At 49.7% G+C, this 18,028-nt stretch overlaps 2 gene segments (V, D, J or C); both read left to right on the top strand.

The window, feature by feature from the left end:
* Positions 1 to 2,340: 2,340 nt before the first annotated feature.
* LOC307107920 (T cell receptor beta constant 1-like) lies at positions 2,341 to 8,770 on the top strand. The segment is given in 6 exons: positions 2,341 to 2,344; positions 3,011 to 3,124; positions 7,312 to 7,704; positions 8,111 to 8,128; positions 8,270 to 8,376; positions 8,671 to 8,770.
* A 2,856-nt stretch (positions 8,771 to 11,626) lies between these two features.
* Positions 11,627 to 17,560, top strand: LOC307107919 (T cell receptor beta constant 1-like). The segment is given in 8 exons: positions 11,627 to 11,653; positions 11,950 to 12,007; positions 12,372 to 12,428; positions 12,541 to 12,639; positions 15,984 to 16,376; positions 16,783 to 16,800; positions 16,943 to 17,049; positions 17,334 to 17,560.
* The last annotated feature ends 468 nt before the right edge of the window (positions 17,561 to 18,028 follow it).

Below are 18,028 nucleotides of genomic sequence, written 5' to 3'. Positions count from 1 at the left end.
TCTTTTAGCATTGAATAATATTCCAGTTTGTGAATGTATCACAGTTTATTTATCCAGTCCCTTACTGATGGGCACTTGTTTTTCTCAATTGTTTTGCTATTTCAAATAATGCAAATAGTTCACACAGATTTTTGTATTTGTATTCAAGAATATTTACAGGGTATGCCGAAACCAGTTTGGCTCAGTGGATAGAGCGTCGGCCTGCGGACTCAAGGGTCCCAGGTTCGATTCCGGTCGGGGGCATGTGCCTTGGTTGCAGGCACATCCCCAGTAGGGGGTGTGCAGGAGGCGGCTGATCGATGTTTCTCTCTCATCGATGTTTCTGGCTCTCTATCCCTCTCTCTTCCTCTCTGTAAAAAATCAATAAAATATATTTTAAAAAAATAAAATAAAATAATAAAAAAAAAGAATATTTACAGGGTAAATTTCCATAGGTGGAATTTCTGGTTGAAAAAGTAGAAGCATTTTGTAATTTGTATAGATATTTTCACATTGTTCCCCATAGGGTTGTATCATTTTGCACAAGTTTCCTCAGCAAATTCACTACCATAAAACAGTTTCCTATCCGCAATCAATACAGTAGTCTCCACTTTATCCACAGAGGATAAAGTCCAAGACCTCCAGTGGGTGCCTGAGACAGACCATGGACAGTACCAAATCCTATGTATACCATGTTTTGTTCCTATACATACATACCTCCAATAAAGTTTAATTTATAAATTAGGCACAGTAAGATATTGACAATAATAACTAATAATAAAATAAAACACTATTAAAAATATACTATAATAAAAGTTATATGAATGTTGTCTGTCTCTAAATATCTCATTGTACTGTAGTCTCCTTTTCACTTAAAGGAAGCACTTTACAGCATCTCTTTGGATATCCAAATTGCCAGCATGAATACTCTTTTTCCTGGGGCCATTATTAAGTAAAATAAGAGTTATTTGAACAAAAGCACTGTGGTACCAAGACAGTCCGTCTGATAACTAAGACAGTTACTAAGTGACTAAGGGGCAGGAGCATCAACAGCATGGATGGTTCATAATAAAGGGAAGGATGGAGCGGGACAGCGTGAGATTTCATCATGTACTCAGAACAACATGTAATTTAAAATTTAGAAATTGTTTATTTCTGGAATTTTTCATTTAATATTTTCAGACCTTGGTTGACCACAGGTAGCTGAAACCGTGGAAAGCAAAACTGTGGATAAGGAGGGAACAACTGTATGTAAAAGTGCATATTCCACTACACATTGCCAATAGAATATTCTTCCATGATTCAAATTTGTCAAATTGGTGAAAAACAACATTCCAATCTAAATTTAGTTTGCATTTACCATTGCAAATGTTTTTCCCTATGGTTAAGCACCGTTTGGATCCTATGACTGAGCCGTCTGCTCTTTGCCCATTTTATAGGGTTATTGGATTATTTTCTTACTGATTTCTAGGAGTTCATCATATATTGGGGAGATTAGTCCTTCTGATGAGAACCGAAAATATCTGCTCCCTATTGTCACTTATTTGTTGATTCTGTGTATATTTTTCCATGTAAGTTTATCATCATTATGTAGTCAAGTTTATTCCCCCTCTCCCCCCCCCAATTTTTAGTCATAGTTTGAAAGGTGATAAAAGGAAGCTCCATTTAGTGAAATGAGATCAAGGCCACTCAACTGGAGTTTAATCAAGGTCATCTCATGCAGGAAACTAAACTATCTACCAACTTAAAATGTATCTACCCTTCAGGGAAGAGGGAGAAGACTGACTGATTATGTGGCCATGATTGTATGTGCCTGAGCCTATTTCTCCAGTTCTTTACACCCACTTCCCTGACTCCCTTGACTTCCACCTGAGATCCACAATAACAGGTGTGGTCTTCCCTCACCCACACCCATTCAGAAAGCACTTTACAGCATCTCTTTGGATATCCAAATTGTGCTGAGCTCACAGCTCTCACTTTGGCCACATCTAGAAAAGCCCAGCCTGGGCAGCTCATGGTCAGTTCTCCTCCAGACCACCCTAGAGGTTCAGAATGGGGCCAAAGGGACAGAGTCTAGGTGTTAGGGCCTCATTCTCAGACAAAAGGCGTGGTCTCTGAGTGTCACAGCCTCAGGGGCAGGCCCAGGGTAGAAAGGGGGTTCCACTTTCTGGCAGGGTGGTTCCCCACTATGACGACAAACTCTGCAAGAGGGGCGGATACTGCGTTGGGGAGAAAACTAGGCCCTGTGGCAGGCAGTCTCAAAAAGATACATGTCTCTGAGGAGCTAAGAATATCCTGAAGAAAGGGTATGGGGTGAGGAGGGAGACCCTTGGCCTGGTCTGAACCTCGCTACCTCACACCATGGGTCAGGGGATGATGCCACTGCCCCCAAACTCCAAAACCCTCAAAGGACAGCTGCTCTGGTGGTTTCTTCCTGGCTTTGAGGGGGCGGGCCCATGGGAGGGGCGTTTTTGTACAAAGCTGAAACATTGTGGGGACAGGGGTCCACGGTGATTCATTTCTATGGGAAACCTTTACAAAAACCTCTCTGCTTGACCCAACCCCACAGCTTCTTCACTTTTCTCTAGGGTCACAGGCCCAAGAGTGGCTTGGTTCATAATGCCTCCACCTTACTCCTGTCTACCTATCCAGCCAAGGCCAAGGATAAGGACAAGCCTGGATCAGAACTAAAGCTTCCAGGCAGAGAGCCCAGATGTAAGAAGGACGCCTCAGTGGGTTTATGGGGGAAGGACTCAGAGAGACCCCTTCATCCCAGGACAAGGTCAGTGGGAAGGTACATGGGAGGTGACCCAATCTATAAAGAAAGAAGACAGATATATTTTGGGTTCTGGGACGCTGTCCTCCTCTCCAGCCCACATACTTTGAGACGTTTGAAAAAGGGGCACAGGGCCCTCTGGATGGATCTAGCCATGCTCCATGACCTCAGAAGTCAAAGTTGAATATGTTCTTCTGTGCAATAGCTATAAAGCAGGAATGGGGGGCAATTAGTTCTCATCCCAGAGTCTTCCAGACACCAGCCAGGGACCCTCCTCTCCATGCCTCAATTCTGTTTTCTTCCTTGCCCCATGTCACTGTGTGAACACCCAAGTTTTCTTTGGAGAAGGCACCAGGATCACAGTTGTAGGTAAGATATGCTCTGGATCTTCCCAGGTCCCTGGTAGGGGACAGTGGGTCCAAAGTGTGCATTTTAGAGTGGTCCTATTCTGATGTGCTAACTATGATATTACCTTCGGCCCTGGGACCAGGCTGATGGTTGTAGGTAAGGCTGGATCTTCAGAGGGTTCTGGGGAGGGAGTACTAACGTAGACAACATGGGCAGGAAGATATGACCTGGCTCCCAGGTCCAGGTCCTACACCTGTGAACGAATTCAGCGGAGGGTCCCTGAAAGAGCACATGCCCTCAGCCACCTGAGGTCCCTTGTAATCTCAGAGCTGAGCCTGAGTGGTCGTGCTGCCCCTCTGAGTAATTACCTGGGAGAGGGAGCCGGGAGAAGGCCAGGGGGTCATAGTGATCTCTGACAACGGCCCATCTTCCCTCGCCAACAGAGGCTCCTATCCCCTGCTCTGAATTTCATGGGAGAACACACTATGTCTCTTCCCCATGTCACTGGGCTGGCTCTGGAAGGGTATGCAGGGTGTCCGAAGTGGACTGGGGACTCTATAAAGGAATCCAAGCTGTGCTCAGCAGACAAGAGGGGTTTTGAAATGGATCCGGGAGGCTGTGTTCTGGAAACACCGTCTATTTCGGGGAAGGCAGCCGGCTCACTGTTGTAGGTAAGCAAGTCTAAGCGAGTTGGGGCTGAAGGGCTGGGAGCCTACAAGAAGAGGCAGCAACCCATATGGAGCCTGTCTTGTGAGCTTAGTTGAAAGCATGTTTTCATCAGAAAGATCTGAAGTCTTGTCTTTTGATGCAGACAGGAGGGATCAGGCTCCATCTCCAGTAACCCCATGGACTGTCTGTGCCAAGTCTGGGTTCCTCTCCCCAGGGGCAAGTAGTCTCAGCCAGGAAGGGCTCACCTTGTCCATCTCCTGAGTCCGTGGAAGGTGCCCCATCATGGCCAAGGTAGATAGAGAGCCTCTGGAGGTAGAGTTGCCGTAGTCCCGCTGTGTTTGTCTCTCACACAGAAGGGGATGGACACAGGAGGGAGGATCGCACAGGGCTGAATGGGTCCCCTTACCACAGCATTTCTGGTGGCACAGTTGTCCCCCGTCCATCTCCCAGAGCTAAAATTCTGCTAAGAAAAGGGAAGGAGAGCTGGCAGGTGAACTTGAGGAGGAGGAATGCGAGGCCTTGAGGACAGTTTTCTTACCAGGCTTTAGTGTTGTGTAAGTAACGAGAAGCTATTTTTCGGCAGTGGAACCAAGCTCTCTGTCTTGGGTAAGTAAAAGGCTTTCCTGGGGAGAGTGTGTTGTAAGGTGAGAGTTTCAGGAGGACTCCTTGGAGAGGACAGGGACTGAGAACACAGCAGGAAACAGGCCCTGAGAGTGGGGTGAGCGGACTAGAGTCCCTGGGAGTTCTGGGTGAACCGCACTTCTGGAAGGAAGGGTCCTGCACCTGTGGTTCTGGGGTTTTCCACACTCCTGTGGTACTGTGGAGCAACCAGGCACAGCATTTTGGAGATGGGACTCGACTCTCTGTCCTAGGTAAGGCACCGGACCGAAGTGGTGGGGCCACTGTCCCTTAGACCTGACTTTGTCTCTGCTCCCAGCCCCGGTGGAAGGGGCCTGAGGAAACTCTTCTATCCTGGAGGGGTGTTAAAGTCTTCAGTGTATAATCTGCCTCCTCACCCTTCTCTTGGTTCATCTTTCTTCTTACATTGGTAGATATGCCCCACCTGAGCACTTGGTCTTCCTCTCCCCATTCTATGCTTGGGTCTTCCTCCTAATAGACTCTCCTGGGTCCAGAGCCATGAACCCAGGCAAGAAAAGGTGGCTTCCGGCTCCCAGCTCCCAGGGATCTAAGACTAGCCCTCTGGTGGGAGACTTCTGGTGGGTTTTACCACAGCTATCTGCCGTTGTGTTCCTATAACTCGCCCCTCTACTTTGGAGTCGGCACCAGGCTCACCGTGACAGGTATGGGGTCCTGCTCCAGAGTGGGGGGGGGGGGGTACCTGTACTGGACCATGATGATCAGTCGCTGGGAGGGAAGTGGGGAGTAAGGATAGGATCAGAGCTGCCCTTCCTCCTGGAACTCAGGGCCCTCTCCACCCTGCCCGAAGCCTCCTCCTTGCTCCACTGTGTTTGTGCACCATCTCGGTGGTGGGTTCCACGCTTAATCTTCAGGTTCTGTGTTTATTTTCTCCTCTTCCCATTGTTCTGCAGACTCCTCTCATCTCCGCTTTTTTATTACTATGTTGTTTTACTTTCCCTTTCTTTTCTGATCTCCATTTTTCCTCCCCTTCTAACTCCAGCCCTGCACCGTTCACACAGACCCTGTCTTGTCTTCTCCAAAGATCCCTGTGTGCCTTCCTGGGTGGTTTTAGGGCTTAGGAGGCAGTGGGGGACCAGATGGGTGAGGCTGGGGTGGTTTGAGGGGTGATCCTGAGTCCCAAAGGCAGAAGTCCTTGTCACGGCATTATAAGAACTGCAGGGGAGTCTCTGGGAACACTGTGTGTGGTGGAGGTTAGATGAGGTAAGTCAAAATTAACCATTACAATGGGAAGCTTATACCATCTTCCAACAGACCAGGTATAAAGAAGAGAAATAGGTAGGAGGACTCATTTTCTCAAACCTCAGGGTCTGTGCTGGGATTACAGGCTAAGGGCCCGTGCTTAGGAGGAAGCAGACAGTCAGGAGAAGCGGGGCAAAGATGGATGATCTTGGCTGGAGATACAGACAGGGCTGGAGGAAGGGGGCAGGTTGGTTGGCTGGATCAGGCTTTGTTCCACAGATGGGGACACAACGTCAGGGAGTACAATGGAATTGGAGAGTTTAAATCACTGGGATTCACAATGCCTGGGTTCAGGGGCAGGGGGCTCATGGAATTAGGAAGTGAGAGATATACAGAGATAACAATGCCAGCCTCTTGGAGTCCTTCAACTGTAAGGGACTAACTTATGTGAAAATCCTTTGTAAAGGACTCACCTCTAGGGACCATTCTTGTCATTCCTATTGTTTATCATCACTGTGTCACAGTCTGCCTTTTTCCAAACCTGAGTCTCAACTTTCTCATCAGAAGCATGTCTAAAATTTGGATAAAGTGGAGATATCTGGATTTGCCATATTTCTACTCCAAAAACTCACTCTCATGGTCAAAACAGAACCAAATACAGGGAGCAGGAAAGTCTGACAAAAAGGAGGGTGCTTGAAAGATGGCTGTGGTGTCTTCCATCCCTCTGTGTCTTCAGGTGGGAAAATGCCTTCAAATAATTCAAGATATCAGTTCTCTCCCATCTGTCAGACTGTAAAATGGCCCAGGGGTTTACAATATGGAGCCTCTGATGAAATGGCCTTCAGACTTTGGAATTTTTTTTTCCTACCCAATAACTAAGGTCTTATTGCTTTTAAGAATGCAAAGGTTGGCTGTGAAATAGGATTCCAATCCTGGCAGGTAGGCTTGCTGGGCACTGGCAGGAAGAAAGGGTTCAATTTGCGGGCAGTGTATCTCATGAGATGACAGCCATCCCAGGCAAGCTACCACGAAACCCATATGTCGCAGCGTGGGAGGAAATGTGGAACATCTGAAAAGATAATAGCCAGGGGCACCTTGGCAAGTTACACAGTAAAAAATAAAGAAAAGAAAAAATTTTGAGTTGGGTATAGTATGTAGAAAAAATAGTTCTTATATGTGCTATCATACAAACAGACAAACATATACACCTTACAAAACAGGGAAATGCTAATTAGAAAAAGTCAGTTTAGTTCCCAGGGTTATGTTGCTAGGGAGAATCTTCTGCCTTAAAATCCAGGCCCATTCAGCTCTGCTATAACCACTTCTAAATCTCGAAGATTACATCGTGCACCAAAGAAGGCTTTGAACAAGGATGAAAGATAGACAGATATACTCTTCTGATAGATAACTGAGCAAGGCCTTAAGTGTGAGACTTTGAAAAGAAATACAAGAAAATTGGGGCAGAATGTCCCCTTAGGGAGGTGGAGAAGATAGTCACTCCCTGGGGTAACTCAGAAGGAGATGGAAAAGTCGAGAGAGAATGACAACAGAGAATGGGACCTATAAACAAATGGGATCTAATACATAATGTTGCTTTATGTTGACCCTCTTCTGTAGACCCACATAAAAGTACACACAGCCCCTACCAAACCTAGACAGCTCTCAGACCAGCCCTATTCCTAATCCCTCTTCCCCTCCAGACGACGTTCACAAGGTGAAGCCACCCACGGTCAGTGTGTTTGAACCATCCGAAGCAGAGATTGCCCGGACACAGAAGGCCACACTTGTGTGCCTGGCCACAGGCTTCTACCCCGACCATGTGGAGCTGAGCTGGTGGGTGAATGGGAAGGAGATCAAGAGTGGGGTCAGCACAGACCCTCAGCCCTACAAGGAGCAGCCCAACGACAATAACTCCAGCTACTGTCTGAGCAGCCGGCTGAGGGTCTCTGCCACCTTCTGGCACAATCCTCGCAACCACTTCCGCTGCCAAGTCCAGTTCTTTGGGCTAAAGGAAGAAGACAAGGTCATTTGGAATGACACCCGCCCCATGCCCATCACCCAGAACGTCAGTGCTGAGGCCTGGGGCAGAGCAGGTGAGCAGAGCCTTGGAGGGTCAGGCAAGGAGGGAGTCAGACCAGAGAGTAGAAGGCCACAAAGACCAGATTAGAAATTTTTTAAAAAAGGAGTTGGGTGGGAAGATGAGAGCACACCATGAAGGAGAACAGGCACCTTGGGCTAGTTCCTCCTCAGATCCCCAGCCAGCACAGCCTTGCAGCTGGGCCCCTTACTACTGGCCTGGGCAGCTCAGCATCTGTGTGGTGTGTCCCCATCCCCTTCAGAGCTGCCACGTGTGTCTCATGAATTTCAAGGATGATGTGGCTATATTAGCACCCAGGAAGGCAGTGCTAGACTCTTCTGGTCTGGGCCTGAAGTGTGCTGATTACAAGGCTGACAGTGTTTCATCTGCTCATCCACTTCCCTCTCTCTTCTTTCTTTCAGATTGTGGCTTCACCTCAGGTAAGTGACCCTTTGCTTCTCTCTCTCTTTTTTTCCTCTGGTCTTTGGAACCAGAGGATGGAGAACCCATGGACCCTGGGGGAGGGGGGGGCAGAGATACCTGCTTAAAAGTATGTTTTTGCTCTCATTTCCTACCAACAGTGTCCTACCAACAAGGGGTCCTGTCTGCCACCATCCTCTATGAGATCCTGCTGGGGAAGGCCACTGTGTATGCGGTGCTGGTCAGCGCCTTGGTGCTGATGGCCATGGTAAGGAGGAGGGTAGGGTGGGCAGGCAGGTTGGAGGTGATACTCAAAACATAGCAACTCAGATCCAGGACCAGAGGTAGGAGGAGAGGAAGAGGGGCTTTACCCACATTTCTTAGAAGATGCCTTACTTAGTATACTTCCAGGATCACAGTGGAAGAGCTGTGAGAGATGGAGAAACTGGGGTCTCCTAAAACCTAGTTATGGGGAGCCCTGTTCATCTAGTCAATAGGCCATCTTGCTTCCTCTAAGTTTCTAACACTCCAGGTAACTCCAAAACCTTCTTCTCCTCTTCAGGTCAAGAGAAAGGATTCCTGACACCAGCTCAGAGGTGCAGCCAGGAACTTCCAGCCTATCATCTCCCCAATATGGATTCCCCTTTTTCCATTCCTAGCCAGTGCTTCTGAAGAGCTGTCTTAATCTCTCAATTCATCCTCATATCCACCCGCTATATACTTGCACAGCTGAACACTTATGACTAAAATCTCCCTGACCCCAGGGGATCCTGGTGTGCCTACATTGACTGAACCAATAAAAATGGCCTGTTCTGGCTTGATTCTGCCTTGAGTGTCTATGTATCTCTTTTTTCCATCTCTAAACTCCCATGGACTCCAGTTAGGATAGAACAAGAGGTAGTCAAGGAAAATGCAGTTCCCTCAGGTACCCACAGTCCCCTGTGGCTGGCACTGCTCCTTCTTGTGGGGAATTAAGAAATGTGAAAGGTGATGATGGGATGTGAAGAGGCTTACTCCCAAACAGCCTAGAAAATGGTGATGCTGACCATAGGAATCTTCTGACCTACCTGGAAAAAGGTGCTCTGTGGAAGAGCTGACCTACATAGGTGTGTCCACCCGCCAACTGGTCATGTCCCCCTGGCTAACAAAGCCTGGTTTCATATATGTCATTTCTGTCCTTGTCAGCTGCTCACTGAGCACATTTCTCCTCTCCATTCATCACCAACCAGGTTTCCCAGCTGAAAGAAAAATGCACTGACTTGGAGATTTATCCTCAGCAGCTGTGTCTTCAGTTTAAGTTACAAACCAGTTTATATATTTCTCTCTAGTGAACTAATGGTTGTGAAGATGTCCCTTGATCATGCCCAGAAGGATAGAAAATAAAGTTTCCCTAAACCCAAGATCAACCCTATTGCTATTTCTAGAAATCCTACAAAAGTTCTTTGTTGTGTCATTGTCACCATCATCATGTAGTCCAAACTTCTTAGGATGGCATGAAAGACCCACAATTGTCCTCCACCTTCTTATTCCACACTCACCTCACTCCTCTCTGAGCAATTTGCCTCCAGGCCATTTTGCATGCCTCTACCTGGAATGACTGAGTACTCTGATTCCTACTTACTTATTCTTAAAGATTTGGCTCAGTATCTTCCCTCAAGAGGCCTTCTCTGGAGCTCCTTGTCCCTTATTCTCTTAAGATTGGGTTGAATGCACCCTATATTTTGCTATCATCGTGCGTTATGCACCTCCTTCCTGACACCACACTTGATGGAAACTACCTCTTCACTTGTCTGACAACACCATTTGATGGTCACCTCCTGATAACAATGCTGTGTTTTACTACAGCATCTCTGGGATATGGCATAGTATCCTAGTTCAGTATATAAACCGAATAAATTATCTTTGAATAAGTGAAAGAATAAATGAGTGAGCTCAAATTGACCCAATTTGGGAGCAGATATCACCATAAGCCTGCCTGAAATAGCCACGTACCCTGCCATCTACAGAGCTACAGAACACAGCCTCCCCTCTCCATTGTAACACATGCACACATTCAAATATGTGTGTGCATATATGTACGAGTATATATATATATATATATATATATATATATATATATATATATGCACTCATTGAGTACATAGGTTGCAATGTTTTGCTATGAACTTTCAAGAAAGTAAAGATATCCAAGTCACAGTCTCCAAGCTTACCAGTTCCTAAAGGTGATAATTCATGACTAGAAATAGCTGAAATATAGGCGATGCTTTGAAACAGCAATGCAAGCTGTCTACTGACATGCAGTCAGAGGCTAGTGCTCAACTTTTTGACTGGGAAGAGTCTGAGAAGCTGAAAAACTTCAAAGGAAGAATGGGAGTGGTCATGACAGTCAGAGGCATAAACAGAAGTTGAAACAATGGGGCTGGGTACTTCTGGGTACTCTGGTGTAGTTGAGTACAAGGTTCAGAGACAGGACTCATAAAACATAAGGCTGAAAGGAAGATGGACCAGCATGAGGCCTGGCACATAGTACATGCTCATTAAATATCTGTGGAATCAATGAAGGCTAAGGAGGTTGGACTTCATTCAGGAAGCAATGGGGAATTACAGAGGTTTCTGGGGTGCTGTCCTGGTGCCATAAGTTGCCATCACCTGCTCTATAGATCCCACCCCCCTCGCTCCTCCTACATCGCCTGACTATAAATGTGCAGGTGGGCATGGTGACTCCCAGAGGGGAGACCTGATGACATAGGAGACCTCCTCAGAGTTGTGTATGTTCCAGGGAGGGGCCTCTCTGCCCCCAACCTCACTGGCAGGGTGACCTTCCCAAGCCCCTCCCCACTCTAAGTGTACTCTGAGTTTGTCTTTTCCCAGCCCCACTCAGTCAAACCAACCTCTGCCACCTGTGCTTCCTGCCTCTGCCCAGTGGTTGGGGAAGGGGGACTAGAAGGGAGAAAACATTTTTGTATCGTGGTGTAGCATTGTGGCAACTGGGGGGGCCACAATGATTCAAGTAGAGGAGGTGCTTTTACAAAAAGCCCTGCCTCAGAAAATAGGCCACCCAGCACAGGGGACTCACTCCCTGATGGGGAGAGTAGCTGGGAGAGGTCTCTGAGGCTGGTCCCTAACGAGGTCTAGCAGGGACCCTGACTCTGTGAACACCTCTACATCTCACTGCTCCAGACTCAACTTCCCAGAATGCCAAGGGCCAAGGCAACAATGTGGGATCCTCATTCAGCTCCTCTCGAAAACCTGCCCTTTGACAAAGTCCTAGCCCATGCACCATTCATCAAGAACTCACAGCAGTCGGGTCGGAAAGACCTTACACCATCTTTTCCAATGAAGAAACTAATCCACAGGGGTTATAAGTAGCATGAGGCAGGATCTAGCCTGGAACACTTCCTCACTCCAGCCCAACCATCACCAGTACCCCTTCAGACTTCACCGCCACTGTATTATCCTCAAGCCAAGTTGACTTCCTCTGTGAATTGGGGGTGACCTCACGCAGTGTCCAGATTACCATGTCCAGCTACATCTGGAGGTGGGAAGTGAGAAGCCAGGAAGGAGGAGGGAGGCGCTTAGACTGCCTCAAGGGGGATGGGGAAGTGTGTGTGTGTGGTGGGGGGTGGGGGGAAATTCTTGGCAGCCCCTTCCCACTGTGCTCCTATGCTGAGCAATACTTCGGGCCAGGGACCCGGCTCACCGTGCTCGGTAAGAAGCCGCGTGGGAGGGAGGATGGACTCTCACTTGGGCGACCTCCTGAACGCTGGCCCTCAGGGAGAGGGCTCTGGACCCTCCAAGGGGCCCAAGTCTGGGAAGGTGGGGTTTGCGCCTGGGTCCCCAGGGCTGTGCGAACACCGGACAGCTGTACTTTGGGAAAGGTTCCAAGCTCACCGTGCTGGGTAAGGAGGACAGTTGGGGGTCCAGAGCGCTCCGTGGGGGCAGGATGGAGAGAGGGGGCAGCTACCCAGCTCCGCTGGGCTGTGCTCCGAGGCAGGGCAGCACCTGGGGACTCGGGGTGCTGAGTGAGCTATGGAGTGCCCGCTGCGGCTGGAGAGGAGACCTGGCTGAGTCCCGGGCAGCAGCTGAGGGCAGCGCCGGGTTTTTGTCCTGGGCCTCGGTGCTGTGAGCACAGATACTCAGTATTTCGGCCCGGGCACCCGGCTGACCGTGCTAGGTAAGGGGGGACGCCTGGGGGACCAGGAGGGCAGTGGGGAGGTTCCGGGAGGCCACGGGTAGCGGCGCCTGTTTTTGTGCTGTGCCCAGAGGCTGTGAGCCAGAACACGCAGTACTTTGGCCCGGGCACACGGCTGACCGTGCTAGGTAAGCGGGGACATCCGCCGGGACGCACGCGGGTTTTTGTGCGGGGGTCGGGGGCCGTGACGGGGAGACCCAGTACTTCGGGCGCGGCACGCGGCTCCTGGTGCTAGGTGAGCGGCGCGGCGGCGCGGGCGGTTTTGGTGGGGGGCTCCGCGGCTGTGCTCCACGGGCGCCGCCCTGACTTTCGGGGCCGGCAGCCGGCTGACCGTGCTGGGTGAGTGGCCGCGGGACTCGGCGGGACGGGACGGGTCGGGGTGGAAGGCGGCGGCGCAGGGCCCTTCGCCTTCTGAGCACCTGGTCCCGCTGCGCTGCGCCGGAGCGGCCGGGCCGGCACCCGGAGCGGGACACGGGCTGCGGCGCAGCGGGGTTTGCGTGCGGGGCTGGGTCTCTGTGCTCCTATGAGCAGTTCTTTGGCGCCGGCACCAGGCTCACGGTCATAGGTAAGAACCGGACGTCTCTCCGCCTTTCTGCCCCCAGCCCCTGGGTCTCTGGAGAAGGGTGGCGGCCGGAGCTGGGGCGCCGCGAGTTGTCCGTGGGTAGGGTCGGCTCTGTGCAGGGGGGTTGGGAATGGGGGGGGGGGCTCAAGAGCCGAGAACATGGACAGAGTGTAAAGGGGGCTTTGGGTCTGTTTTTCGGGGGGTGTTTAGGGGCAGGATGGGCGGTGGAGAAGAGGATTATTTGAGCTCTGAGAGCTGCTAGATTGCAGAAAAAGACTTAGACTAGATAACCCGGGTTGAGGAAAGGCCGGGAGGGGGTAACTGCTCCACAGCGGGGAGAGCTGGAGCGGCAGGAGAAAGTGGGATGAGCTCGGATGGCCGGCACCCTGCAGACCTGGCTCCTGGGAGGTGGAGGTGGAGGTGGGGGGTGCCCTGGACGGAGGAGGGGAAGGATGGCAAACACAGTGGAAGAGAGAGGCCAAGATGACAGACAGAGAAACATGAGTCAGTGAGGAAAAGAGCCAAAACAAGCCGGGTTTGTTGATCGAATTTAGAAGTGTGGATTTGAAATTAAATTGAAAATCCTTTCGGTCTCTCCTAAGCCTCAGAGCCCTGGGGTGGGGTGGGGGGTGATAGGGGGAGGCAGCACCCAGTCCTACCACCGCTAGTCCTAGAGGAGGGACAGTAACCTCAGCCACTTACCCCCAGATGGGTCCCCTCTCCCCCAGTCTGCAATCATTGTTCTCACACTAAGTACTCTACGTAACAGTCTAGATGGTGTGGGAGCTCATTTATCACAAACACATTAAAACGCAGATATTTTGCTGTGAGGTGAGGAAAATTCCCAGGAGGATCTTGGGCTCTTAGAGCTGCAAAGGGACCCTAAATGTCACCCGGGGATGAGAATGTTGAGGCCTGAGAGAGAAAGACTCTTTACCTGGATCATGTGATAACCACGAGCACTGTTGGTAGTTAAATTCATTAGGCCGGAACCAATGGGGCTCAGCTGAGCTGCCCAGGGGAAACTGGCTGCCGGTGATCAGCCAGGGTGGAGATCAGACCTTGACTTTCGAGCCATAAACCCAGGTCTCAACCCCTGGCTCTCTAATGATTGGTGACCTTGGGCATGTGTATCTGTGTGACCCTCAGTTCCCTCTAATATACAATATCATCAGCAAAGCCTACCACTTACTATCGCTGTGAGGATCACAAGGGAAGGCTCTTGTAGAGGATTCAGCAAAGGGTGGATTGCTGTAATTCAGTGCTTCCCTTCCCCACCCCTGCTCGCTTGATCACTGGGGAGGGTGGGGGCTGGGGTGAACCCAGTGTCTTCGGAGGGGCAGGATCTGGCCTGTGGATAATGGAGTGAGGGCTGTGAGAGGTGGGTCAGGAACAGGGAAGATAAACCTCGCCATTCACAAGCAGAGCATACACACATAGAAGCTCATTAGCACACACACCTACATACATCTGCGCAAGCTACTCACACCTTACAGGGACTCACAAACATGGAGGGATAAGACCTGCCCCCACTGCAGGGCTGTATAGACAGTGCTTCAGAGTGTCACCAGATCCTGCTTCTGCTCATGCTGCTCATCGCACCAGTGAACACCATGGGGAGCCTCACACATGGCTCAGAGGACATCTTTCATTTCGACACTAAGCACTGAGTGTTTGCCGGGTGAGGGGTCAGAGGAGTGCATCTGTGGTTACCCTGGAGGCAGGGGCTTGGAGATGAGAGCTAAGTAACCTGGCTGCAGGCAGAAAGGCTGATGGAGCCGGTACTGCATGTGTTAGTTAGGATGTGGCCACTTCACACAGGGTGGGCCAGTGAAGACCTAGGGACATAGTAGCCGTTAGCAGGGAGGAGGTCCAGGGCAGGACATGACAGGACACAGGCTGGCTCAAAGCGAAAATGTGGGGACACTTGTTAAAAAATTATTTAGAACTTCAAAATGGTGACAGCAGCCATTAAACCAAGTGTGTGGTCCTTTTAAGTGTGGGGTCCTGTGTGATCTGTGGATGTGACCCCATTTCGGCAGAAATATGACATCTCTATTAGAAGAGCATTCCTCCATCTTCCAGGCTGAACTGGATTTTCTTGAGAATGAGATTTCTTAAGTTTTAACAGCATTGTCCAGAAACAAACACAATGAATAGAAAACAGGATAAAATAAACGGCCCAGAAGGAATAAGCCCACCAATAGAAGGCCTTCGCCTGTGGCCTGGAGGACACTGCAGACAGGCTTAGGACGAACTGTATCGTGACACCTGGGAGCAAGAAGTTGCTCCGATGCTCTCAGATGCTCATTTAGGAAGCTTGTTGGTGGGAAAGATGCAACAGGTGGAAACAAAGGGGCAGAGAAGGTTGGAGAATCACTGAGTTTGACATAAGGGGAGACTGCTCTCTGTCTGAGCTGAGGAAAACTCCAGGGTACTTGGAGGTGGAGGAATGGCTAGGATGACTTCATGAACCATAAAAAAATGTCAGGAAACCCCAAAGCTCATGAGCGCATCCTAATACAGAAGGGTGTCCTCACCTCAGTGCCCAAAAATGTGCCATTTGTACTCTGTCATCTGAAGACAACCCCTGCTCCCAAATGATCCCCTTGTCCCCAAATCCCCTTTCCTCCTCAGCCACTTAGATTCGGATGTAAATAACCCAACCGAGAACTTTGTGTCTGAATTGTTATATCATTTAATCTCCATACCCACCCTGCACAGTCTATGTTGTGATTCTCCCTTCAGAGCAGGAAAAATGATGCAGAAGTCCTAAAGTCATTTCTGAGATTTGGATCCTGTTATTTGGATTCCAATCCAGTGCTCTATTTAAATAATTACTAAGTAATATGGTGAGAAGTAGACAGATAGCTTTTATTGATGGGAAGAAATCAACTAACTTACTCAGAATATTAGGCAGTGCCATTTATCATGCCACCTTAGAGGATGGAGAGACAGCAGACGGAGACACCCAAACAAACAGGACCTACTACATAATTTTGCTTTATGATGACCTTTCTTCTCGTCATACACACACATACACATGTATGCACACACACAGCCCCTACCAACCTAGACAGCTCTCAGACCAGCCCTATTCCTAACCCCTCTTCCCCTCCAGACGACATTTACAAGGTGAAGCCACCCACAGTCACTGTGTTTGAACCATCCGAAGCAGAGATTGCCCGGACACAGAAGGCCACACTTGTGTGCCTGGCCACAGGCTTCTACCCCGACCACGTGGAGCTGAGCTGGTGGGTGAATGGGAAGGAGATCAAGAGTGGGGTCAGCACAGACCCTCAGCCCTACAAGGAGCAGCCCAATGACAATAACTCCAGCTACTGTCTGAGCAGCCGGCTGAGGGTCTCTGCCACCTTCTGGCACAATCCTCGCAACCACTTCCGCTGCCAAGTCCAGTTCTTTGGGCTAAAGGAAGAAGACAAGGTCATTTGGAATGACACCCGCCCCATGCCCATCACCCAGAACGTCAGTGCTGAGGCCTGGGGCAGAGCAGGTGAGCAGAGCCTTGGAGGGTCAGGCAAGGAGGGAGTCAGACCAGAGAGTAGAAGGCCACAAAGACCAGATTAGAAATTTTTTTAAAAAGGAGTTGGGTGGGAAGATGAGAGCACACCATGAAGAAGAACAGGCACCTTGGGCTAGTTCCTCCTCAGATCCCCAGGCAGCACAGCCTTGCAGCTGGGCCCCTTACTACTGGCCTGGGCAGCTCAGCATCTGTGTGGTGTGTCCCCATCCCCTTTAGAGCTGCCACGTATGTCTCATGAATTTCACGGATGATGTGGCTATATTGGCACCCAGGAAGGCAGTGCTAGACTCCTCTGGTCTGGGCCTGAAGTGTGCTGATTACAAGGCTGACAGTGTTTCATCTGCTCATCCACTTCCCTCTCTCTTCTTTCTTTCAGATTGTGGCTTCACCTCAGGTAAGTGACCCTCTGCTTCTTTCTCTCCTTCTCCCATGGTCTTTGAAACCAGAGGATGGAGGACCCATGGCCCTGGGGTGGGGGGGGGTGTGCAGAGATACCTGCTCAAAAGTACATATCTGCTCTCCTTTCCTACCAACAGTGTCCTATCAGCAAGGGGTCCTGTCTGCCACCATCCTCTATGAGATCCTGCTGGGGAAGGCCACTGTGTATGCGGTGCTGGTCAGCGCCTTGGTGCTGATGGCCATGGTAAGGAGGAGGGTAGGGTGGACAGGCAGGGTGGAGGGAGAGGGTGAAACATCACCCATGGGATAGGAGGGGGTCTCAGAGCCTGCCTTCAGCCCTTTCACCTCCAGGGAATTATAACTGGACTGCCAGTCTGGGCAGAAAGTAAAGGGATCATTAAAGAATGCAGCATTGGAGGATGGGGAGAATCAGACTGCCTTACCTCAAGTCGGAGCCAGTGTTTGTCTCCTCTGACCTATTCCTACTGTTCATGGCTCCTGGGACCCTGACTGTCCTCTCTTCTGCAGCTCAAGAAAAAGGATTCCTGAGACCAGTTCCAGAAGCACATCCTCAGTCATTTTTAATCCATACTCTAGGTTCACCTTCACATGCTTCAAGTCTGTGTCCCCAATGAGGTATTCTCTCTCTTCGTCCTCTTATCTCCTACCTACATGAGTATCTGTCCCTTCTTTCTGCTGCCCTGAAGACTGAGTTCCTCAATCCTGAATCTGAGATGAACTAAACCAATAAAAATGCCGTGCTCGACCTGGTAGTGTTTCATGAGTGTCTATGGAGTTCTGCCCTTCTAAGACCCACCTTCTGGTTGAGTAAAACACCACCTCTCAGGCATATGGAGTGACTGACTTTCCTCTCTGACCAGTGCTGCTTCCTCCTGTTTATCCTGGTGGGGGGTGGACCTGATAGTCTATACCCAGGCATTTGGGCCCCAGTACATAGGGTTAGTCTGAGGGGTAAGGTGCTAGGCTCTTGAAAAAGGATGAGCACAGGTAAACCATAACCCCCACTTCAGAATAAGACAGAAGACAGGGCATACCTGTGGGTTAGAAAGCCCTGTCATTTCTCAATTCCAGATTCAAGTTTCATTTATTATACATTTACGTTTTATCTGTGTCTGTTAACACCTCCATCTTATCTTATTTCTGGACTTAAGCACAAGATTTATTTAGTACTATTCTGCATGTAGGTTAGAATCCTAAAGAAA

The sequence above is a fragment of the Cnephaeus nilssonii genome (genome assembly GCF_951640355.1).
Source record: "Cnephaeus nilssonii genome assembly, chromosome: 12".
Classification (NCBI taxonomy): domain Eukaryota; kingdom Metazoa; phylum Chordata; class Mammalia; order Chiroptera; family Vespertilionidae; genus Cnephaeus; species Cnephaeus nilssonii.
This window is presented reverse-complemented; position numbering and strand designations above follow the sequence as displayed.